The 26817-nt window shown below is 41.5% G+C and overlaps 1 protein-coding gene across 4 annotated transcripts in view; it reads left to right on the forward strand.

Annotated features, from left to right (window-relative positions):
- Positions 1-238: 238 nt before the first annotated feature.
- Positions 239-26817, forward strand: part of LOC118229691 (lipoma-preferred partner homolog) — a 132123-nt gene continuing 105544 nt past the window's right edge. For 2 of the 4 annotated variants that reach the window (XM_035421903.1, XM_035421906.1), the window contains exons 1-2: positions 239-431; positions 5192-5284. The gene's annotated coding sequence lies outside the window, so the exon portion shown is untranslated. Of the gene's footprint in view, positions 432-819; positions 889-5191; positions 5285-12307; positions 12422-26817 lie in introns of those variants that run through there. The other 2 variants (XM_035421904.1, XM_035421907.1) reach the window with 2 other exon arrangements.

Genomic DNA, 26817 nt, shown 5'->3' on the forward strand with positions numbered 1-26817 from the left:
GTGGCAGCTAGGTTCTTTCAGACGTTTCCTTGATCCCCATGCTCCTTTCATAGTTATGGTTTTGTTATTTTGTTTATTAATATTCTCCTTGCTAATTACAACAACTATTCAACTTTTATTCTGGAATGTGAGAGGGGGCCATTGGTGTCTCAACATTTCTTGCTCAAGCTAGCGGACGGAAAGGTCATTTTGCAATAGACATACATTTAAGCGTAATTGTAAAGTATTTGCACAATAATATAAAGACCAGATATCAGGAAGAGGCCATTGAATGCACACTGCCTTACATGGGCAATTTTCAGCGCTCAGGGTGTCTCTGCCGGCTGGAATTTCGAACTGTGACGTCACTGCCTGCAGCTCTCCCAGAAATCAGGGAAAAAGAAGTTTCACTTTTTGTGGGATTTGAAACTCATTGATTCTTAGAAAGCGAGGTAAGAGAAACGAATACTTGTTTCAAAATACAAGTGGCTTATTCCGGAACCAGCAAACTTGAAAGGCCTATATGAGTATCGCGGTGTATCCCAGAGAATACAGTTAATCATAGTAGCAATGTGTATTGTTCTTAGCCAAGGTGAATTTAGTTAGCTAGCTAGCTAACTGGCTATGCGTAACTGTGCACTGGAATGGAGGGCGTGGGCTTGCCATGGAATGGGAATCTGCGCTAAGAGCGGCGATTTAATAAAGTGTTTAACTGACACACATTACACGCTTATATTCAAGTTTGTGAGAGAACAACTTTCGTTTGTCAGGCTGCTATTGTACTTGATGCATTGTCACTGGCAATATGTAGCTAACTGGCTAGATATATTTTTTAAACAGAACTCTTCCTCGGTGTTTTCCCGAGTACGAGGCCACGCAACCCAAGGCGGAAGTGAGTTGCCAAACAGTGTATGTATGGGGCAGTGGGAATAGATTTTATTTATTCATATTTACTCCCTGAAATGCTCGAATTCACTAGCTTACAGATACCAGTGACATTGGCCAGATATGTGATAATGCAAGTTGTCTATGTTTATGACAAATCCTTTCTTGTTTACGTTACAGTGGGTGCTAGCTCGCTAACTTCGTCCATGTGTCACAGGAATTGAACTTCTGCAGCTTGTAGCTAATACTTAGCCAGCGTTGCTGCAGTTACTTTTCCTCAGCCCATCGTAATTGTTTAACGTTCTCATTCACATTTAGAAACGTTGCATGCTTACATTTATTGCCGTGGTATCCCTTAAACATATCATATTAACACTCTCTAGTAATTACTCATTACTGCCAATGTAAGACCTTTACAGAAGCTATAGCTAACGTTATATTTTTTTGTTCTGGGGAATGGCAAGCGTCAAAAATGTATTTTAATTGTTTGGGATCTGTATCTGTATCTACTGTTGACGTAGCAACTCAATATTGCTCAAGATATTATGTCCATATAAAAAAACTGAGTGGTCTAAATTTAGCTAACCAATTAGCTGAGTGTTTCAGCTATCTGGTGTGGTGTTTCAGGTATAAATTGGCAGTTTAACAAAAAGGAAACTTGTAGGATTAGGCTACTGGTCGCGTGTATTGTACTGTATTGCTCTTTCCAGGGGTTCTTCAGGAATGCATTGCACGCATAAATTCCGTTCCTTCAGAATGTGTTAGCACAAAAGACGACACATTTATTTCCTGTTTCCCAGCGTTATCTTGGCATTGAAAAGCTTCAAGTTAGTTTTTGAAACAACTTTGTCTTTACTTTAAACTGCCTCTATTTGCTAAGACAGTTCCATTTCAGCTCCCATATACATGGTTACAACCACAGTGCTCCACCCTGGAATTGAAAATCAGACGCCTGAGTCACAAGCCACAATTTACACTCCTGCTTTACCTTAGTGCAAAGTGCCTTTTGAAGAATGATGTGCCTGATAACTATCCTGTGTTTTATTTAACCAGCTTGAATGTGATGGCTCAATTCAGCTGAAAAGTATGTCCAAATATCCTGCAAGGTTAAATTCCTTAAATTCCATCGTTCTGACTACAGTTCAGTTTGAGCTAAGAGGCATTCTTTTTTTGCTCAACTTACCTTGTTGCATATAGTTTTAATGCAGTCCTTGTCTGTGTGACAGCCAGGATCACTGCACTGACCTCCCCTTTAATGTAGCATGTGCCCATACTCCTGACTCATTGGCACACTTTGTATCTCTGAATACCAGTGAGGACAACAGGTGTTTTGAGTTGTTGGAGAGCTTTAGCCACATGTCATAGATAGAAACTGAATGCTAGTCTCCCTTTCCACAACGTGGTGGCATTACCACGGTGTACAACTACGTGGTTTTTCTGCATGTGCTGGCTTAATTTACTAGTTGGACAAAGTTACCTTTTTATCAAGATGGCCATTTACACATACACATACTGTCCCAATAGACCGAATTAGCACTGAATTATCAATCTCCATGTAAAAAATTCTAAGCTTTTTTGCTCATATTTTCAACTGAAGTCAGAATACTTAGCTAGCGGCTTAGATGTTATGATACAACAAGCTAGCTGGCTTACTGAGCTTAGTTGACCAGCTAGCTACTTCTAGCACGTCCAATACAAGCACAAGCATAGTGTTTTTTGTGAAGCAACTCTGTTCAATTAATGAAAAAAAATTTCTTTTAGTTTTAAAACAAACATGTTTTAAAAAAAAAAAAAAAAAAAAAAAAAAAAAAACAAATTTCACAGTCTTCCTCCCTATTTGGAACTGGCAATTGAATTTCTAGGCTTGTCTCTTCACTTCAACTTCCTCCATCTATTCAGCACAGCATGCCATGTATTCATGTCTCTGTCAGTTGTTCTATTATTATAACTGAACTCTTTCATCCTGGCCAACTCTGATCTCTGTACAGCTTATGAAAGGGACAACCAGGTGGGCGGGGGGTAGACTGGGTGGGGTAGGCAGTGCTGCTTGTAGATGCTTTATATGCATTTGAATGATGGCATATACGTTCTGCCCACTCCGTAACATGGAATTGAAGATTGTCAGTAAAGGTGTCTAATTTGTATCAATTTTTTTGGCTATGTCAATATAACAGATAGAGAACGTGTTTCCAGTGCTCCAGAGTTCAATGGTGGTGCGCTTTACACCACTCCAGCTGACGCTTGGCCTTGCGCATGGGTGATCTTGTGTGTGGCTGCTTGGCCATGGGCACTCATTTTATGAAGCCCCCAACGAACGGTTCTTGTGTTAACATTGCTTCCAGAGGCAGTCTGGGACTGGATAGTGAGAGTTGTAACTGAGGACAGATGATTTTTGTGCACTACGCGCTGCACATGGTGGTCCTGTTCTGTGAGCTTGTGTTGCCTACTGCTTCGTGGCTGAGCTGTTGCTGCTCCTAGACGTTTCCACTTCAGAGTAACACCACTTCTGGTTGACCAGGGCAGCAATTTGACAAACTGACTTGATGGAATGGTGGCACCCTATGACAGCACCATGGTGAAAATCACTGAGCTCTTCAGTATGACCAATTCTACTGCCAATGTTTGTCTATGGAGATTATATGGCTCTATACTTGATTTATTGCACCTGTTAGCAATGGGCGTGGCTGAAGTAGCCAAACCCACTAATTAGAAGGGGCGCCCACATACGTTTGGCCATGTAGTGTGTAATAGCAGATCTGTTTGTCTTCCACGTATTACATTACGCATCACAGAAGTAACTTTCTGGTGTAGTGATCCGTCAGTCAAATTTGTCGCCATACAAACAACAATTTCAGCTTAATTTAATGAAAAACCTTGATTTAAAAGAATTGGTCTAATATCTTCGGGGGATGCCGTTATTTGGTGCTTACCCTTTAATCCTCATGAGTGTTTTCATTGATCACTTGTGTTTGATTCCTTAAAATAGGGCCCTGAGTCTTGCCATGAAAAATAATCTTCCTTATAGTATTAAGGGAAGGGGATGCATTAGTTTAGTCCCCTAGCTAACATTAGTAACCATTGTGGTGACCATAACACTCAAATTCAGTGGCAAACCAGTGGAACCCTCAGTGGCCAGTAGCCCAGTAAATAGCACACTGCTAGCTGTTGGGTTACTTGGGCAGGAAGGGTTTAATTCGGCAGGATTTCCTTGTCTAGTTGCACAGCATTCAGTCTGCCTGCACCAGCTGTGTATGAAGTCTGCTCCTCTGATGTAATGAAAGCAGAGCTCAGATGGTACTGGTAGACCGTGGAGTGAGTAAGTGCTGGGTGGTAGCATATGCATGTAAATTAGGAGAAAAAAACTCAGGGGTTGAAAAGAACTGGATTTACAGCCTGAATTTGGGAGCTTCGTTCCCCAGTGGATACAATGTCATTGTGCACTTGGAAAAAGTTACTTAACCCCGAGGGCTTCCATTTGGCAAAATATCCTTGTTTACGAATGAATCACAAGTAAAATGACAGTTAGGCCTATATAAGATGAGATCTTTTAAGCAACTTAACTAATAAAATATGTAATTTATTTCATTTTTTTGCATTTTCTTCCTGTCAAACCTGTCTGGGACCAGAAGCAGCTCCACCTTATTTGCAAGACACAGGAGTCTGTCCTTAGGCACCCCCAGGCACTACAGACCCCGTACTATTGGCATTCAAAACTATTAACTGAGGGCTGAATTAAGTTGTACTCTCTTGCAAAAGTTCTTGCATGTTTTTCTTATTTCGTTTTATTTACATTTTTTCATATGTTGACCTTTTGTAGTTCTTTAGTGGTCTGTTTAAAATGATATAGCCTAATGTATGGTTTATAGCTTCAAGAATACGAATATGCACAACAAGCCACAAATCTTTCTTGCTACAAATGCTGTTCTCAAGCATTCCACCCCACGGCTCATTTACTATTTAAGGGGTAGGGACCACTAATGAATACTGCCCTTTGAGGAGAATGCCTTTATTGCCAGGAGCCGAAAAAGAGTTTAGATGGCATGAATGTATGTGAATAAAGAATGTTGATAAATGAAACTGTGAGAATTGCTATAAAATCTGAAAGGTTTGTCACAGAATTTAAACTCTCAAACTGCTATTGTTTCCGTGTTCTACTGGATTCTGTGTTGCGGTTGTGTTCGTAACATGTGAATCGTGCATTCTTAATGTCCGTAGCTCTGTAATGCAAATGACAGCCTGTGCGAACAAGAAAGCGGTTTTGAAGGTTTTGGTGAGAATCCTGTCTGACTGAATTGAACATTGAACAAAATTTGTTTGTTTGTTCTAGGCTCTTATGAGCATAGGATCCCTCCAGAGGAGACGAGAGGAATCGAGGGCTCTCTTTTTTGCCAGTGTGTGCCCAGACCCACAGAGACAACCGGTAAGGAGCCCAGCGTGAACCGGCCTGGTAGAACTTAGGCTCACACTTGCAGGCATTCAGTGAATTTCCCTGGCTCTTTTTCCTTTACTTTGAGTTCTGGATTCTTTGATATTCTTTCCACAATATTTTCTTCTGTTTCAATTACTGCCAGAATCATTATTTTGTTTAAATCATGAAAAGTAACAAAATAATGCTTTCTTACGTTTACTCCTCAAACTGAAGAACAAAGGACTTTCGTGGGTTGGGTTGATTGCCTTGCTTATTATGCTCACAGGAACTTGGAACTTGAATTTTTGGAAAACACCCCTCTTTCAAGCTATACTTAACCATTTGGCAAACTATTAGTTATTCACCAATGCTAAAAATACTGTTGCCAGTACATGAATTGCCAGCCAGGGTAGTCATGTTTTCATTTGTTCAAAAATGGGTTGCCGGACAGGGTCCAAGTAGACAGAATCATTCACTTAAACATGCCTACCAGAAATGTAAAGGACTGAAAACTTTAGTGCTTTGTGGTCCTTATGAAGGAATCACTACAGCTGCAGTGTAAAAGCTTGTGTAAACTCTGAAATCTTCTTAGTAGATGTCACAAGTCAACAGCTGAGAGGCTATTACAGCAGTTCAATGCGGCATGGGACGTGGTACATGCAGAATCATTCTAAAATGGGGGAGGAGTAAGAGTGGATTAAGGGGTCCTTGTATTTTTGACACGTTAGGTGACATAGTTACACTGTTGGGTACCCTTCCACTAGCTCACAATAGCCAAACAACGCTACTCTTTTTTGTGCTTGTCACAAGGGGGCCAGTCCTTGTTCTCTTTCAGTCCAATTGCCTCTGTGTTTGTCTGGAGCGTCTGTCGTTTCTCATGCTCCATGTCTCAGGCAGGTAGTCCCTGGCCTGGGAATGTGGGAGAGGCACTTGGTGTTTCGTGCCAGCCTGAAACCTCGGTTGCATAATTGGATCAGTCACTGGGCTCGTTCACTGCCGGTGGCCTAGTGGTCAAGACCGTCGGTGTTGTGCTACTTAGAGAGGACCAGGGATTTGACAGGTCTGAAGCACTCCAAGAACAGGGTCATGTGACCCTACTCTAAGTGATAGGTAGAGATCCGAAGCCTCTCAGAAGGGGCTTGAGTCTGGCCTGTCAAACGGACGGATGCCGTGGCTGCCTTTCACTGCAGTCTGAGTCAGAAGTGGTGTCATCTACATCTGTCTTTCTTATTGCCCAGTGCATTTATATCATCAGAATTAACCACATAGCAGCAACCAGACCTGCGTGGATGAACCCTGTCAGGAACTGAAATGGTTAATGGTACTGTTTGTCTTTATGAACCAATGCATCATGTAAGTAAGGCTAAACATTCACACCCAAATTATGTTAAGGCAATGTACAAAGAAGTTAATGTATCGTTTTATTCAGTTTGGGGGGTGTTTTTTTAGGTACTATTTGATTCTGCTGTAATAGTTCTACTATAAAAATTCCATTCATGGAAGTAAAAGTGCTTTTCTCAGTATGTAGTGTGGGATATTATCAGATCACAGAATTTAAGCTTTAAACATGATTGAGTGTCTTTAATGCTTAAAATTTACTTTACCGCCTTACCTCTACTGTACACCTATTCAGATATACTTATGAAAACACAACTATAAATAAATACATTTTTGTTATTTTTGGAGCATGAATGTGTCTTGGAGAAACCTGATTATGTAACACTTATTTTCACAAAGGTTGTGTCAATATTTAACGCAGTTACACAAACAAGCACTTGCTCTTGGCTGAGAGTCTTATGCAACAGCAAACCCTTCATTTCTACAGAGCTCCTCCTGTGGCTGGGTATAATGGCATTAAAATATTCAATTCTGTTGGGAAACGTATTTTTAAACCCCTTATGGCACAAAAAAAAGGCAGCGGCGTTTAATCCGAGTTTAACAAGAGGTCAGGTCACGCTTTGTGTCTGGATATAACTGTTACTTCCAACCAGACACAATCCCCGTGCAGTCGCACCTGACTGCATGAAGAGGAGGAAGGAAACTTGCGGCAACACACGGCTTAAAGCCGGCGAGAATATTCGCTTCGTTTAACTTTAAGATAATTTTTGGTGTGTAATCACCACGAGTGCAGAGGTCAGTTTTGATTTGGGAACGGAGTCCCGCAAGGATACGAAGGATAAGGCGGATCTTATTTCCGTGCCGCCTGTGTGTGTGTGTGTGTGTGTGTGTGTGGTTGACTGGGTGTGAACGTGTGTGTATTTGTGATGAGATAATTTACGATCGGGAGCTCAAGGGGTTGTCAGGAAAACCCTGAAGCAGTTAAACCCTAACCTGAGCCCATTCCCAGGCCGGCTTCTCTCGCGCAACAGCGCCCGAGGCCTATTTAATTATGTTTCTATTTTAATCTCTAAAAGTAGTTAGACGAGCTTCTCTGACACCAAAATCGTGGACGGTACGTGATTATTATGTAAACTGCCCTTCTTTGCTGTTCAAGAAGAAGTAGGATATAATTTTTGGCCTGCTTCCCTTTCACCTTGAACCAGAATAAAATAGCTCCTTCATAAATGTGGAAACAGTTTCTTCATCATCGTCTCCATTTAATTAGCAGCCGTTCATTAGGAAGTGTCTGCCTTCCCCTGCAGTTGTATTTAGGCTAAAATGATGGTGAATAAATTTGACTGTAAATACTTATAATGCTGTTTGACTGCTCCTATCGCAGTGCATTGCTAAGTATTCTGCAATTATTTACTTTCTGTAATGACATACGACAAGCTATAGAAGAACCCTCTCAATAGCTTTAAGAATCCACACTCCCTGCTCCCCACTTCTCTTGTGAATCCGTGGCATACATTTAGTCTGTTACAGTACCACCATGGTCTCACTGTTGTGAGCATGTCACTCTTGTTTCAGAATTGTAATGTTGGCATAATGTGCCCTTGGCTGTACTGCTGATGGTCACTAGGGTCACCAGTTGTTCTATGTCACATGACCTGCAGAGATTTCAACTCGTATTTCGGTTGTTATCCTCCAGGGGTCCCTGTATGCACCTGAATGGCACAGGCAAGTGATTAATTATACTATTGAGTGTCTTATTCAGATTTTCATAAAAACAATTTGTTGACTTGATATGGGGCGAGCGGAAGTAAAGAAAGTGAACATGGCTGAAACGTCAATGGCAGCAGTATCAGCCTGGCACATTGCCCGGAGACGGATTTCATTTATTTTGCACAACTTGCAATTTAATTATAAATTACTCAAAGAGGAAAACGGGAGACTGACAGTTAAAAACAAACAGACATCAATTATGGCGGTGAGGGAGAACCGTTTGTCAGTAGGGGACGGCCCAAAGTGATGGCTGGGTGTCGTTCAAGATTTAGCAGATGCGTTCTGAAGTGCAAATGGTCCCGTGGAAAAAGCGGATGATCCCAAATTGCGTGTAGTTTCAAACAGGCATGTAACGAGCGGCGGGGCCGTCCCATCAGTTCGGCGGCTTTGAAGTGTGTGCCGCAGCCGGCTGCTTTGCATTAGAGAAGCATAATATGTAAATTCTCGGGCGATATCAAATCGTTCGTATTTGTTTGGCCCTGTTTTCTGATGAAGTTGCTAGCTTGTAGCTAGCCAAATAATGATGAGCATAGTTGTCAAACAACTTAAAAACTGAAAAATGTTAGAAATGTCACTTGTACAACAAAATATCTCAGCTTGCTTAGATTGTTATTAAGCAGAGGGCCTGAGTCTAGAACACGTTACCTGGTGTTCGGTTTGTTTTTCATTTCATCATTATATAAGAGCACTGTGTGCTCTGTTCTGTAGATTTGACACAGACAGATTTGTAGATTAGGCTACATGTTTTTGTTGTTTTTGCTTACGTGGAAAAAAAAACCCCATACAAATATGTAGCCTTTCTGGCACGTGTGTGTTGTGTCAACATATCGTCCCATAATATCTGCCATAATTGTGCCCCTGTACTTGGCATAATTCAGAATGAAAGAACTGAGCAAAAGAAAACAAAAACATATATGCGGTCACGGACAAATCAACAGATCAGGAAGTTATGTTTGGATGTTTCATTTTTTCTTCTAGGATGAACAGAAATGAATATAATGCGTTGTAGCTCAGCAGATGCACATTACAGACAAAATGACAAAGCACCAATGCCTCAGTACTTTAAGTCAAATTGCACATAACTCACAACGTATTACAACCCTGATCAACTCAAAAAGGAGCCATGTTTCTGTCAGCCAGCTCATCTGAGCGTCTGTCTGCCTGCATGTCTGTCTCCGCCCTGCTTAGATATCCCGCTAGAAGGCCCACTTATCCTCACCTCTGGCCTCTCAGTGGAGTCTGTCACCACTGTCTTCCCCCATGACGAACATATCTGGATTCCCTGCTTTTTAGCCTTTGTTCGAGAAACCGAATTTGTGCTTTCTGTGAACCAACCAAGGATTGGCTTAGGTTGTCATTCCCCCCCCCCCCGCCCCCATTTACTGAATTTATTTTTGATTTAAGTATGATTTGTTATACTGGTTCATTATTTGTATCAGTATCAGTTTTTGTTTTTAAGTCACTCTGGTGATTACAGTTTTTGCAGTTGATGCAGAGCTCTGGCTCCCAGCCTTACCGTCTGATGACCCTTTGCAGTCAGAGAAAAGTTAAGCATTTGATAAATGTGCCATTCCTCTTCGTTTGGTCTCTAAAATACTTTTATCCTCCCGTAAAGAACAGCAAGTTCAAGAGCAGCTCCTCAACGGACAAAAAAAAAATTGGCAAACGCACACTTTTGGAAGATAATTTGTCATGACATCCTGAGTTGTAAAAGGGTAAAGGAGCTGAAAGTGTACTTTGAAGCAGCATCTTGAAAACCATTACGCCTCTTTTGCGTGAGCATGTTGGATGTTTGCTCATTATTTCTATTGTTGTTGAAAGCGGAAAGAAAAAATGCCCCACAAGAAATGTTGGAATCGCAGGGTGAGCAATCATCCAGAATACTTGAAAAGGACACAGGGTGAATGTTATTGAACATTGGGTTTCTGAGGGAACTCGCGCTGTTTCATCAGAATCATAGAAATCCACCGTGTGTGGGCTTGCTTTGTTTTATCCTTGTGATACTTGGAAGACTAAGAATCTGAGAGGCCATACCTTCAGCTTTATAACAAGATTCTGTATCCGCAGTGAATCCTTATTGAAATATAACTAAGATTTAATTATTGTTATATTATCCATATTTTTCCTTGTAATATTATTCAGGGTCTGAATGTGATTATGACTTGGACAAAAGTTAATATACTTAACTTATTATTGTAAATTTGAATACTGTATTTTCACAAGCTATGGGGCAGATTTCTGTGCTCTGTGTTTTTATGTTGATCTCATAGAAAAATAGGTGCTTTGCCATCTACATATCTCACTTTATTAACAGAAGCCCATAATTCCTATGGCATGAAAATTTGAAATTTTATTAAAGGAAGTTTGTAGAACTACGTGTATGTTCTGTTGTGTGTCTCTAAGTAAAGCTGTATACCTAAACCGAAATTACCCCTTTAAATTAGTGATGGATAAATAAAAAAATATATAAAATAAAATAGAAATCTAGGTAGAACAACATATGTTCTCATCAGTTAGTCATCTTATCTGCCATGTGTCAGACATTCACCAGTTTGAATCAATCATAGTGTTTTTCTGTGGAGTGCAAGGTCTTTAAATTGGTTCAGGCAAATTGGTGATTGACACCTCATTGAAGCTCCACCCATTCCAGGAATCATTGAGCCTTGTTCCCATCACTACTTAAAATGTTGCCAAAACATTGATTCAGAATTTAATCATCAAAAAGATAGAATTAAGGCAGATAGAGTTTGCAAGGCAGCAACTTGCTCTGAAACATTCATTATTCTCTTAGTAATTCATGGATTACATTATGCTCTGATATCTGTTTAGATTGATTAGTATAGCTTTTGAACTCACAAGTGTTATAAGCAAGGAAGTGGCAAAATGTCTGAATTTGTCTCCATATAAAGTGTGTGACCGTTGATGGGTCCTCTGGTGTGTCATTGACTCGGCCTACAGTGGTATGTCTGAGTTTTGGTGCTGATTCATGGCTATGACTTGCTGGGGTGGCCCTGATCTCTTAAGTTTCCGGGAGGAAGCTATTTTTTTAAAGAGCTGTTGCTGATAACAGTGTGTCCTCAAAAACCTGATCATGGCCTATTGAACCTTATTTACTGTTGTCTTGGTGACCAATGCTATTTTCGAGGATAAAACAAGAACAATAAAAAAAAAAAACCTTATGGCATGGAATTAGGAAGATGCCTCTTCTGATCCATTTCAGGTCTTGATGACATTGTAAGAATGTCCATAGTTTGGCTAAATTCATGCAGGTGGCTATATGGTCAGGGCCTAGCAGGGCTGCTAGCCTCTGTGTCAGACAGCTCTGACTCTGGCTGTGTGAGGGCAAACTGAATAATGTGGTTTTGCTGGTCTGTGTATTTGGATAAATATGATGAAAGGCAAGCCGATATCTGTATTTGGGACTACGTTGACTGTTGACTGGGTGTTGGCACTGTTTGCTTTTTGTCCTTGTGTGTGTGTGTGTGTGTGTGTGTGTGTATTTCTTCATGCCAGGAAAATGCATACATGCATGTGCCACTCTGACCAGAGCCACAGAAGTCAAACACGTTGACATGCAGCCTCGACCAACGGCTCTGAATTGCCCTGAAAACTCTCATTGAAATTTACATTGATTTTGGATGGTTGTTGAGTTCTTCTTCCTTTTTTAAACGTTGTACCTCTAAGACACAGCCCAGCCAACCTGGCTATTTCGCAAATAGCTGTCTGTCATTTTTGTTGTTATTCACCAAAGATGCCATAAACCAAATATTTGGCAGTTCTGCGACATGGGCACAAAGAAATTCAATCTTTTTAAAAAGAATAATAATAAAGGAAAAAGGGAAGTTTGGTGCAAAAGCGACACAATCTTCTCCATTGTGTCCATATATGGAAATGTTCATTTCTTGATGATTGCAGAAGGAGAGTGGGTGAGGGGATGTGAGTCACTCTACAGTAAAAAGCAATGTATAAGGCCCCCGAGTATGTCATCTGGATTACACACCCAGAAACCAGGAGAAACCTTCTCTTCCAAAAGCTGCAGGCCAAGTAAGTAACTTGTAAGAGACAGCCTAATTGAATAATGTGATTGTGTATTACTACACCAAAAGGGGTCTATGCTTTTGTCCAGGCACTGGGCTGAAAAGCAGTTTCATTGGTTTTCCCCATTCCTCAGGTTAGGTAGCAGTATATCATTGATCTGCTGTCTCTTAGCCATCAATGCATATCTCTGAGAACATGAAAACTAACCATTTGCTTTGATTGTCTGTCGTTTGCATTTTATTCATAACAGAATTTAAGCATTTAAATTGAGTGTGACTGACAGGTGCACCAGATGGGTTTATGTTCATGACCCAGTGCTGAACCAGGTTTTTTTCCCTCTATGTGAGGAAAAGGGTGTAATCCTTTAGCTTGTTGGAAATAGGCACCGGAAATGTGATTATCTGGAGGTGTGGAATGATGTGTGGCTCAAATGAAATCTTGACTGAATGGCCATGCAGCACAGAAAGTTGACAGCGATCTTTATCACTGCGCAGGAAGAAAGCTTTCATCGAGGATATCCTTCAAAAAACATTGCAAACCGCAACTTCTGAGGGACACGGTAGTACCGGAAGTCCAAAGGGCACTGAGAACAGTTTTGAATTCTTTGAATTCTGAAATTCTTTCTTTTAAACCCGAGTTATCTCGGACGCAGATTATTTGAAAGGTTTTCTCAAACACGTATTATTTATGGTCTCAGGTCGTTGGGTTCATCTCTTTCACCACTGGCAGAAAAAAATGCATGAATGTTTTGTGAATTGATGGTATTTTGTTTTAAGAGATATGGCACATTGTCTTTACCGATACATTATGCTGTAATGTTTCAATTAAGTGGTTTTTAGCAAGCTGCTCCTTTTAATGTCAGAGTGATTTCTTATGACCCAGCTGTTTTTTTTGCTCTTTGCTTTTCTGCAGTCAGACTGTGCTACACATAAAATATAAAGCTTTGTGTTATTAAGAGACAGTTCTCCACTATAAAAAACAGGAAGCTCATACCTGGGTATAAAAATATAACATTTGAAATTCTTACTGTGTGAGCTTAATACCTTTGAACAAGATGGATGCAAGCCTGATGTTTACCAGTAGGATGAGCTTGAGAAGTTCTGCAACAGTTAGTGTACGCCAGGCAAAACATGCTGTACAGATATGCACTTTATAAGCAGTCCCTGATTAACTGTCAAAATGTAGTCCAAAACTACATTTGGGCTATCTATGTATGAAGTCTGGAATGTTCTTTTTTAGGTTTGTGAAAGCCATGGAAACCAGTTGTCTCTGGAGCCCTGTGCGGTTACATTCTGATTTACGGTGACTCCACCCCCCCACCCCCACCCCCACCCCCCCAATGGGCCTGTACACTGTGTTCCATTTAATTTTAAGAAGGGAGACAGCTAAGCAGGAGGTGGCACGTCTCGCCAGTCTCTGCTGTTCAGTTGAGTTGGCACCTTTGTCTCTGCTGCCTGCACGTGACCTTCTCAGTCTGCAAACACGGAACCCCAGATCAGGGACAGAGGTAACCGAAGATGCCAGAGGATGCCTGTTGTGTGCTTTTCAACAGCGCGTGAAAATCTGGAATACAGCAGTACAGAAAGTGCCCCTGTTCACCGCTCGCTTTGTTTTTTGGGCAGCTCAAAGCCAGGCCGGGTGACTGAATGTCTTGTGAACTATATGTGACTGAACTGGATAGCAAATACTAGGGATGAAAGCGTCTTTGGGCAGTGTGGCAAATCTCAAATGGTAAAAGCTGGTTCATGGTTCATTACTGGTCTTTCCCATTGCACTGAACATATTCTACGCTTTACTGTAAGGCAGTCAATGCCTCACAGGACGAGGCAAAACCAGTAAATCGGTTTGATTCTAATAAAAATAAAGCACCGTTGAACTAAACTTAAAAGTAAAAAAATCTGCAAAGTCATCCATGTTCAAAGAGAAAACAAAATACATAAGGTCATGTACAGTACGTAATTCCAAGCTCTCCACCATGAATAATACCAACTGTGTTTCCTCTGTTGTGTACACAAATTTTCCTCACAGGCCATCTTTTGTTTTGTTTTTCTTGTCATAGTCAAGGGCTCTCAAATATTTCACGTGAAACTGCTGATTACGATTAGCGACATGACAAGCACGTGTGCCCAAGGCGGAATTGAGTCTTGGCTCTCGGATCTCTCTCTTTGTATCTCATGAGTGCTCGACTCCATGAGCAGGTCTGCACAAAGCTTTGCAGGCAATTATGAGATTTCTGATCTTGTTTCTGGAGAAAGTTGCGGTGGTTCTGCTGTCAGACTGCAGTAAGTAGCATGTGTTTGAACATGTTAAAGACACCCCCCCCACACACCTCATGGCACTTTTCCCATCAAAGTAATTGAGAGCCAAGTCGGAGCTTGTTCCAGATGCCGATGTGTAAGATATCTCAAAGTGCAGCTGAATGAATTGCGTGAATCGGATGAAAACATGGCTCGTGTAAATTCTCATCGCTCATAAATTGCTGCAGCAGTCGCGGATTTGCAGATGTAGTGCCGTGGCTCCTTGCCATCGTTACACCAGCTCCGTGTTTGCAACTTGCCGCTGGCCCATCGGTGGATTATGCAAAGCTGGTTGCGTGCCAGTCATTCTCCACAATCTCTCCGCTTTTCGCGCTCTTGGCCGTGGTCCTTCAAGAACCCCCCCCCCCCCCCTTCGACACCTCTGAGCGAGTTTCCGCACTTTGCGAGCCTTCCTCCGCCATGTTGCTGTCGAGCGCTCCGATACTGCTGTTTCTGCGGCCTGAGGTGCCACCGCGTAATAGCTTGATACAGTAAGCCTGCCTTATGACTGCTGAGATGGTACATAATGTTTTCCGGCTATGGGCTTAATAGCACAGCGCTGGGTCTATGAAATTAAGAGGCAGGGAAAGGTAGGCGTGAAGGAATTTAATGTAGCTGTGAGGAATTGTGTGGCAGACTTTAATGACGGCACGGTGTGGAAATCTCATTACTTTTTTGCTCTACGGTGTTCTACACACACAAGGCTTCGGCATGCGACACCGTCTATCTCGCAAAAAGTGCTTGCTCTCCATGGTCCTTTGGATCCACTTTCTGGATCAAAAGACATTGTACGCCCAAAAAAAAACTCAGGGCTTGCTTCATGACATGAATATTCTACCTTCATAACCATAAAATGTGAAAACCTGTAAAAGTGACCGATCTTTCCCCCCTGCATAATGACACAGTGTGCCTTGAAACTTGTCAGTGAAACTTGTAATTTTCAATAAACGTACGGTGTATCACATAAACAAAGCGGTATGAAAATAGGGTCGGCTAGGGCATTCCATAATCTGTAAAGACACTCACCAAGAGCTCTGGTTGGGTTTCAAATTAGAGCCGTGGCTTCATCATTAGTCAACCATGACTTACAGTCTGCAGTGGTGAGACTCATCCTGCTGGGGATTGGCTGGAATTAGGTTGGCCAGGGGTCCCTGGGTTCCCACTGTATTATGTCCTCCCAAATTTGCACCAGGTAACTAGTTGTTGTTGTTAGTGAGCTGGTTGTACTGATTGACATTAGGTCGTACAACAGTGCAAGGCTTGCTGGGGAGCATGTCAGAGAGGGGTACACAGGCCTTAGCTGCCTGGCGTTTTGTGTGGAGAGGATTGTGCAGTCGCGGCACGAAAGACATAATTGGGGATTCCTAATTAGAGGAAAATAGAAAATAGTTGTGAAAGTACAATAGCTGTCTGACAAAAATATCTTACTTAAAATGTAACGGTTAATTATACATTCCACCTAGCTTAATTCCCGTGTGTCTGCTCTATGTATGTATGACTGTTAATGAACAAAAATAACCTAATACTTAATGAACTGAAAAATAAGACTACTAGGAATACTAATTACTGTCGGTAATTCAGAGCGTTCCTGCTTGGTTGCCTGTGTAAAGTGACGCCTACATTACGATCCGCGTATGACTACAATGAACTGTGTTGGCGGATGGCTAGGCATGTTTTCGCGGCTCTGCGTTCTGAAGCTTGCCCTGCTGGACTGAATGACGCTGTTGCTGCAAAGGGACATGCAACTATGATCTTGAACTCGCCCTTTTTATACCTTGCAACATAACTTTATTCAGAATGAGGTTCGATAACTGGTCATAGTCAAGGCTTCTGTTTCTTTGACACCTAATTTACTTTTGTTGTTCAGTTCTCTCTTCAAAATTTGTATTCACAGATTGTAAGATTTGTTGTTTGTTTTTAGTAGACAACCCTCCCGTGTTAGTGAATAAATTTAAGGCATAATTGGCAAGAGTGATTTAAAGATTAGAGTTTAAGAGATTCACCCAAATAGAGGATGATTGTCTTCTTTAAAAAGGAAACAGATTCCGGGGTTTGAACAGTCTGGTTTAGACCGTTTATAGTGGAGTAACAGCAGCTATTCCTTTCTTAAGAACATAATTCTTTCTTTGGTTTTATTTTTTTGGTGTTGTGGTAAATCCTTGTAAGTCAGTCTTGATGTCTTTCTAAATGGACAGCTTGTCTCATTTTGTGGCTTTTCCCCCCAACCCTTAATTTTCGTAACCTGTTTTTCACGTGTTAGCCTAAATTTCAGTAGGATTAGACAGTAATTATCCAATCTTTCACAAGCGCACACTTTCAGTAGTAATTACTAACAAATAACCATGATTACGGTGTAGTTAATTCACTCTGTAGGGTTTTCAGGGTGGTGGAAGTGGAAGTTAGTCATGATTTGCCAGCCTCTTCTTCTCAATGTGGATAAATAGCTGGTAACTTCAAAAGTTTGGATAGTGCATAAGAAGAGCATTTGTGTGTCTGAACTTTTGTGAAATAATTCACTAAACATGGAAGACATAAACTATGCAGCTCACACTCACTTAATCCATGCTTTCTTTCACGTGTAAACCAATATGTAGGCTAAACCATGTAACCAAACCAATACCCTTTTTCCATTTGTTGCATTGGAAAAAAAAAAAAAACCTTTATACCGTTATTTCACTGGTATGAGTGACTGGATATTACTCTCAATCTTGCTCATATATGTTGCTGGAAAGTAAATAAATTGTGTGGTCTAGGAAACTGAATGATTCTTTTCATTTTCCAGGTTGAAATCTGTCAAAGATGGTGGTAAATGGCACCCAAATTTAATCCAGCAAAAGAAACATTTATCAGAAAGAATGCGTCTTATTTTGTCAACAGAATCACATGATTTTGCCTCCCTTAATACATCCAAAGTCCCTAATCACACATACTGTATCTAAACTATTTAAACAGATGAAAGCTGGTTCATCTGGTGAAAAGCGAAGCAAGCAAGACAACAAAAAATGAGTTATTTGGGTTAAGACCTGTGAGCAAATGGCAGATTAAATTTGTACTGAAAATTAATCTGAGAGCTTTCCCCTCTCTGAGTTCCATTTCTGTAGTGTATCTGGGAGGATAGTGCGTTGTTTGACCTAGGTAAAGCTTGATTGGTTAGTTCTGTACATCTGATTGACTCCAGATTTTTGGAGTTGACCATACAGTTAGCTGCCTCCTTTTCAAAGTATCAGGGCTGATGCTTAGCTTTTTCAAATGTCTGTTGTGTTGTAGCACGATGTGAAATGTAAAAATGGTCAGATTTAAGACTGATATATTTTACTTTTAAAGGTTTTTTTTCCTTTGCTTTGGGAAAAGAGCAGTTATGATTTGGTTCCACCAGTGGCTGTGGTGCTCCTAAAGCAGAGATCACGTGGAGATTAATATTGGATAAAGCAGTGGGCTAGTTGCTTTTGTTCAGCTGGACGCTCATTGAGCAATGAGGAAATGTGACCGCCCTGTGTTAGTATGACTAAATCAAGCCCCTTAAGAGTCTGTGGTCTGTTGGCAATGCTTCGATCAAACAAGATGAATCAAAAAATTGTTTTCTTTAAAAAAGACAGTTGTACACTTCCTGTTGTTGGTGTTGGTCTTTATCGGTCCTGAATTTGCCTTAATTTGATTTGGCATGGGTGCGTGGGTTCACAGACAGGGCTGCGTACATACGGTAAAGTTCATGATCAGGCCGGTGGAAAAAAGGTTTCCCTGCACAAATCCTGTCTGCGGCCATCCGGTCTTTTCAGATGAAAGCAAGATTAGTCCTAAATTCCGTGAGATGTATAGGATCCAGAATAAAATTCCACAAAGCAGGATCACGGTTGGGGTAAAGTGACATTTTAGGAAACCGAAATCCCTGCACATCAGGCGTGGGTTCAGTGTGCTAATGCTGGCCTCACTACACACGGAATGCGGCGCTTCCCAGAAGCCAGAGGCAGTCGTGCACGTGGGAGAATTGTCTGAACTCCTGCCTGTGGTCCGCTGAATGCCGTTTGGCCTTATTCGCCAAAATGTAATTACAATTAATCTGGTTATGAACCGATTCATCGTAGCCATCGATGAATTGCGGAGGAGGTCGTAGTTGTGGAATTGAGGGAGTCTCGCAGGCTTACAGCAAATGCGACTCTTGTCTGGCACCAGTTAGCATGTGGTGCTACCTGTGCTAGCTGCATTAGCGTCTGGTCCTTTGTAAGCAGGCCCCACTGTGTGCCCAAGTCACGTGTGCACCACCAGGATCAAGTCCTTTGTGATCCTAGTATTTTACTGGAGGCAAATTAACCTCTGACCAAAGTAATTCCTCGACAAAGGGGTTGCTGTTCTTAAATTCTGCCCCCCCCCCAGACAATTGGCCCTAAATGGATCACCTGCGCTCAGCTGTTTTCTGATGAATGGTACTTATGGGGTACAAATGCGTCCCCCCTAGGTGCTGACAGCCCGTGATTCATGGCGCTATATTTGGCACCCTGCTTAGGTTCTTTAAGTGGAATAGCAGGCTCGCATACGTAATTGCCTTTCCTCCTCTGGCCTTGACTGACCCCACCGTAAAGAGCACCCAAGATTGTTCTCTCACCATGATTGAATCCCCCGTACAGCCGTGACATTTAACAAGCATGTGTGCGAATGCATACACGCCTGTGCCTGGATAAAGATATCAGCCAAATGAAGAAGGGAAAAAAATGAAATATGTAGGTTTTTATGCAATTGAGCCAAAGTTAATTTTGAAAAGTTTGGAGAACCTGACTCCTGGCCAGGTTTAAGTATTTGGATGAGGTTGTTTAAATTTAAGTGACCTTTAAAAAGACAGTTCATAAATGTCAGACTTGTGGGTGTCCTTTATAGTGAGAAGATAAATGTAAATAAAAATCCAGAAATACAGAACTATACAAGGCTATTTATATATTTTTTAATGTATATATATATATCATGGTTCAAATGGTTTTAAGTGGTGTGTAATTTATTGTGGTGCCAAAATTTGGTAATATCCTAACTGCAGATGCATGCAGATACTGCTGCATACTGTTGTTTGTAATTACCATGCGTTGCTTGGTGACGGAGGGTTTTTTTTGCCAGGCACCTCTTCCCGTCCGCCAGGTATGCAGTCTGCTTGTGTTAGCCGCACAGGAAAAGCAGTCCTCTGGTGCAGTAAGTGTAGCTCCACTGTAATGATAGCGGTTAAAGATGGGGGGGGGGGGGGGGGGGACTGTATTGTGGAAAGTAAATTTGTGATTGTCAAGTACAAATACACTCCATCATTATGAGTGGCAACAGCCTCATTTGAAAAATTGGATTCTGACCGTAGTTAATTTGCCACCATCTTTTGTTATGGGCCGCCTCCTTCTGGTATTCGATTTTGAGACGTTAACACCACGTAGCTCCTTAAGCTGATTATGAACTTCAGCACAATAGCAGTGACTATTTCATCAAGTGGGAAAAACTGACACAACTGACACAATCTGCCAATGGTCTGGATTAGGCCTAGGCCTACCTGTTCTGCTGATCTTATAAGCAAATTGAGAGCTTGCTGCCCTGTTGCTGCGATTGGTATCACGTGGCTCCTTAAAGCTGACTTAAGTCCCCAGGGATGATTACGATAAGTAGCCGAATCATGGGTATCACGCTGTTGGGGGTCGTTTAGGTTAAGCTCTGGTTTGTCTTTAACTTGAAGTGGAAAAGCATTCATTCATTCATTTATTTATTTACTATTTTGCAAAAGTTTTTTCTTTTTTTTTTTTAATGTTCAGTGATGGTGGATGTTTTCACTGTGGTGTTGTGTCCCATTCCCATATGGACATACTGTCAGTACAGTAAACTGACTACGCAGTAGGACTTTGCAATGCACTTGACCTCACAAGTGACAACACCTGTTGCATGTAGCAGGTGAATACACTTAAAGTAAGGGAAAGTGAACTGGTACAAAATGAGCAACCAACGATCTAGTCGGCCAAATAGGTTGAGAAAAAAGGCTTAAAACTGAGCATAAATGCAGTGCCTACCATATTGATAATTGAATAACCCCCGTTCCTTCCCCGCCCCAGCAAAATGTTTTTGACTTGAGTCATTTTGCCTTAAGTTTTATTTAGCCCTTAGCCCTTGTAAAATGCCTTATTAATGCTTCACATTCATTCAAATAATAAATGTCATATTTAAAAATTGTCAATGGTGCCCTTTTGTGCAAAGCAGAAAGAAATAATTGGTTTCAAATGGCATGTCAGTGTGTACTAGGCTGTAGGCACATCTGTATTTTACATTGCTCCCGCCAATGTTATAAATAAAACATAGCTGACATTGTGTACAGTATGTCCTGAGCCCAACACCACCACATGGTCATCATGACAACTGGGGCATGGACTTGATGCATGATTGAGATCTAGATGAGTATGAGATATTAAGTTACATCCAAACCCTCTGAACAACTGTACTGTATCTTACAATTACTTTTGCTTTGGATTAGGCTTTATCGGTTTGGATACACAGGGTTGTGTACACTACACACATTTGTTTTAGGCAAATGTGTACTGAAGGTTTATAGTGTTGTCATGGGTATTAATACAGGGAATATTTAGAATGTTTATGAGAAAGGAGGGAGCCTGTACTGTACTCTCAGTTTATTGGGGCACGAGAGAAGTTAATCTGCTTTATGACTCCACGTGCACATTTATCTCACTCCATTATCACAGCTCATCGCGTACTGTGCCGCGAGACGCTTCCGGTTTCGCGCGGAAAAGCTGTTCTGTTAGCGGATAACCGGCACGTTATCAGTGACGCATTAGCGGATGGATTTCAGCAGCGGCGACGGGGGCGCCAGTCGCTGACGGGGGCACGTCGCGTTTCTCCTGGGTGCCAGGTTGACCGGACACGGGGGTCTCATCCCCGGCCGTTCTCTTTAATCACACGTCTCTCTCGCCGGACTCAAATTACCCGAGGGCTTTTGATCGGGGGGGGGGAGGGGGGGCTTACGCGTGAACTGATCCGCAAAAGATTAACCCCATCCTGGCGTATTTAGGGTACATGTGTTGGAGGCTGGGGTCAAAATCGTTGGTAACCAGCGAGTATTCAGGTAAGATGTTCAAATCTGAAGAGGGAATCTCTCCTAATCTTCTTATGTGTGGTCCAACTTTCATTTGTTTTTTTAACCGACGCAAATCTTGCAAGCAGAACTACATCTGTCTCGCTGCACCCAAATCCATCCCATTTTTTGCTTTTTCATTTAGCCGCTGTCCAGCAAAGACCATCCATCCGGTGGCAGTGGTAAGGACAGCAGCAGAACTCTGAAGAGGCCTTGCTCTCTGCTTTCCTTCCTGGTGCAGTGGAGTTCCCCTCTCTATTACAGAAACAAAGCTCTTATGATGCCCTCTTTAGGTTTAAAAGCACAGAGACTGAGTTTTCAGCATGAAGTAGCAATGCTTTCTTGGTTTTTTTTTCTTGGTTTTTATAGCATTATTGCTACAGGTCTGTATACATTGATTCAATATTCATATTAGGATGTTATCAAGGGAAGCACTTTATGTACGTTTTGCATTTAAACACATTCATTTTGCAGTGGCTCTTCTCCAGTATTATATTAATATTGTATTGATAAACACCATTATAATATTAATATTGTATTGATATTAAAGCCTAATAGTGTATGGCACAGTCCTGTAATAAACATATTTTAATGAACAAGAGCAAGTATCGAAGGGGACGTGTACAAGTTCGTAGCAAAATAGCTGTAACATTAATTACAAAGAGCCCCAGCAGGAAAGAAGGGATCAGTGAATATTGCATGTTCCCAGGAGAGAGCAAGTCTGGGTTGATGCAACCAAAATGCAATATAAAGAGGTACATTTTTCAGCCTGCATCTAAAAGTAGCCAGTTGTTCTGGGTATTATAATTCTCATTTCTGCAACTGTGTTGCACTAGAAGAGGGGAATCCAGGTGAATAAGCAGGTAAATAGCACAGACCATGCACGGTACATTTCAGTGTGTGCTTATGGTGACAGATTTCTCTCTGGAATTAGCTTGGGCTGTCACTGAATTACTGTGGCACGCGGAGCGTGTGCTCTCTCTAGGGTTCCAGGTGAGAACGTGGTCTGTGTTTTGAAGCGAGTGCTTTTCAATTGCTTTAAATAAAATTACAAAAGTCGCCTGTGTAAAGGTCAGCATTTCCTTCATTGCGAACATTTGATAATTGGGTTTTGTGTTTCGTTGCTGATTGCCGTTTTGTAAATAACGGCATCATAGGGCTATTTGTCATTAGTTTGGAGTACCATAGGCAGTGAGAACTCGGATAACAAGAAGCTACTCTTAAAGAAGGCAATACTAAGTTTAATTAAAGCCGCAAGCGGCGTTGGGAGGGGTCCAAGCATTGGCACCATCGCGCCCCCTATAGAGCGATTTTAAAATGGCTGTGTCCTCATGGTCATACGCCTTCACCCAACATATGTACTGAATATTGTGATGATCGTATAAAAAATAGATGACTTATGACCAATTTTGTGCTGAGACGCTGGCTGATGACTTAGTTGCGTCGCCATGGATGAGTCCTGACAGCTTCCCGTCAAGGCCTTGACTATGTCGTAACATTTAGATGGCATGTCGTAACACTTAGATGGCCGAGCGTGTATGTACAGCTGCAGCGCTTCCCTGCCGTAACTAAAAAAAGCGCCACACTAGTGTTGTCACGATACCAAAATTTTGACTTTGATACCGATACCAGGTTTAGTATCACGATACTCGATACTGATAAAATACTCGGTACCTAACGATACTGAAATTACCTTAATAGATCAGGAACGTAATGTCCACAAGGGCTGACCTCATTTTCAAATTCATGGTTTATGAACAACCTGGTTCATTAACAACCTTTAAGTTGAAGCCTCTGCAACATATGAATATGCATAGGCCTATAGTGTTACAACACTGAACAATGGAGAAATATGTTAAATATTTTTCTGAAATTGAACAGTTGTAAACTAAACAATCTTTAAAACAGGTCTTTAACCTTTAAATATACTTAAAAACAGCATATTGTAATAACATTACAGCATCTATCTATAAGAAAATATTTCCAAATTGGAACACCTATTGCTACTGAAGTGAACTGAGTCAAAGCTTGCGCTGTATCAGGAAAGAGAATGCACAAGCGCAGGTCACCTCACTTGGCAACCTTAGTTGCTACTGCCATCTAGCGAAGATTCTGACAAACTACACTTTTCATCCCCTAAATCAGTAATGCGGGAGACACATTTCCCTGGCTTTTACATTTGACGCAGAACTACCGAACGTCGGAAAATTCAAATACGAAACCGTTTTTTTTTTTTTTTTTTTTTAAGTACCGAGAAAGTGCTGAAGTTTTGGTATACCGTGCAACACTACCTCAGACACATATTCCAATCCATTGCTCAGCTTAGCAGAGAATGCACATTTCAGAGCGCCACAGAGACAGATAGAAAAATAACACATGAATGCACATTTCAAATAATAAATACGACATTGAGAAAAAACGGAAGAAAGACTGAATATCAACTCGCGAATTGCGTGCTGCTGGCAAAGAAGCCTACCGTTTAATTTATTTATTTAGACATTGGCAGATGAGAAGAGTTTCAGTAACGCTGACCTATAAAACGCTATTCCAAAAGCAAAATCAGACATGTTATACATCGTTAGAAAGCTTATAATCTCACCTGCTGAATAAATGAACTGTCAATCAAGCCGAATTGGACTAAGAAGAACGACAACGCCGTACGCAACAGGTGTGGTATTACGCACAGCTATTTTTGAAAAAATCCGACATTTCACAAACGGATTATCCAAGACAATATATGGCCACTCATTCGCAAAAGGGACATCTCTACGCGTAAAACCAATGGTAAGATTGTATATTTATTCAATGTGTAGTCCCAGATATTGACTGTAGAATGACGTGGTAATTAAAAAAAAAAAAGTTAGTCTCGCTTATTTCGTCATTCAGTTAGCAGCGTTTTCACTGCTGTATTGGCATATGTTAGGGCTAATGTCGGGTTCATCTTGTTGCTACGGAATATTGCATTACATTACAGGCATTTGGCAGACGCTCTTATCCAGAGCGATGTACAACAAAATGTATAACCATAACCTGGAACAAGTGTGTCGAAAACCCTAGAGGGCAGTAGCCTACCGTTCTAAGTGCAGGGAACAACCGCATTGATCAACTTAAACCCTGTAGGTTACACTGATTAACACTAACACAGACAAGAACAGCAACAACGCAGTCCATGCACAAATACAAGCAATAGTTAAGACGAGTTAAGTCACCCACGAAACAACTACATAGTTACAACCCTAAGCTTACAGTCAACTTAGAGATTAAATTGAGAATACGATTTCTCTCAGCATAATGACGGATTTAAAGACTAAACGAACTCACCCGATATTGTCTTCAAACGGACCGTATTATTTATCTAGACATTGGCAGACTACAGCATAAATTGCGTCTTTTGTTTATATTCAATATTAGTAATTGCAGCGAGAAACTGCAGCTCTAGGTCGTTATGTTATGGTAGCAACGGAACGAAGCGGACTATATATGTATTAGGCTACCGTTATTATTTCATTATACCAGCATGTTTTCGCGCGTTTGCACACAAACTAAGAACCCATAAATAAAATGGTTTAGCTGTTTCTCAGCATAATGACAGATGCAAAGACTAAACGAACTCACCCGATACTGTCTTCAAATGGACCCATGCCAAATAAAAGTAATTATTCATCCTCTCAGAAAGCTTTTACTAAGAAACTTTGGGTAGCCGATCTTAGCATGCACGCTAGGTGGCAGTGTCAGACCGTGCTTTCACTGATAAAAACTAGCGTCGCCATGGTTGTCGCTTGCCGTAAAGAAGTTTACTCGATGTCGTAATCGTTTGGATTTGGAGCTCCAAGCTTTTCCGCACCCCACCTAATGAAAAAGTCCAAATGGTGTGCAAACCATATGGCGGACATAGGTGCTCCCAATAGGAAAGTTGGAGAGCACATTCAGATGCATCAGTCGATGAAGTTTTGTGTTGATCTGACTTACGGTGTGAGAGTTATGGCCTTTTAAAGTATGACCCTCGTGTTATAGCGCCACCATCTGGCCGACATAGGTGATTTTTAGTGCCTGAGTAGTGGGGGGCCATAGGAACCCACCTGCCAAATTTGGTTGGTCTACAACTTATGGTTGCTGAGCGTCAGACATTTTAGCGGAGAAAACTGCCACGCCCCAACTCAAAAGTCTAAATGGCGGGCAAACAATATGGCGGACATAGGTGGGGCCAATGGAAAAGTTGTAGAACACGTTCAGATACATATGTCGATGAAGTTTTGTGTTGATCTAACTTATGGTGTGGGAGTTATGGCCTTGTACGCGTTACCCTTTGTTATAGTGCCACCATCTGGCTGACATACGTGATTTTTAGTGCCTGAGTAGTGGGGGCCCATAGGAACCCACCTGCCAAATTTGGTTGCTCCAGGGCTTATGGTTTCTGAGCCTCAGACACTTTTAGCGGAGAAAAATAATAATAATAAGAATAATCCTAACAGATACAATAGGGTTCCACCAGCTTCGCTGCTTGGACCCCTAATTAGGCTGAGAGGCCCAGAACTGGTTGCAACCGCAGCCGTGTTCCATGTTCCATGCTCCATGCGTGAGCCACCCTGCTAATTTGTGAGCACTGAGACATTCGCGGTTCTCATCCGAATCATCCGAATCACGTGGTGTCCAGCAGCTCGGAGGAAGACTTTTTAATAAACGGCTTTGAAATGCGCGCCTTATGAGTCTTATGAGCGCCTTTTTTGGCCATTGGAGGCTGCTGAAGAGCGCTGAAATTCGGATCCCTTTCCAACTCAAACCTCCCGTACCCTTGGTGACGGGTGCCAATTGTGTGTCGCCCAGCGGTCGGGACTGGCTAGGTCCGGATTCAATCCGAGGCTCCATCCTGCTGCTCGACCTCGCTGATTTTCACTGATTTATGTAGTACCTCTTCTGGATTGATTGCTCAGAATAGGTCAAGCCAGTAAAATAAATTTTTTTGTGTACATGTCATTAAATGTGGGTATCATCCCAAAAGAGGGGTAGCC

Source organism: Anguilla anguilla, chromosome 6, assembly GCF_013347855.1.
Source record: "Anguilla anguilla isolate fAngAng1 chromosome 6, fAngAng1.pri, whole genome shotgun sequence".
Classification (NCBI taxonomy): domain Eukaryota; kingdom Metazoa; phylum Chordata; class Actinopteri; order Anguilliformes; family Anguillidae; genus Anguilla; species Anguilla anguilla.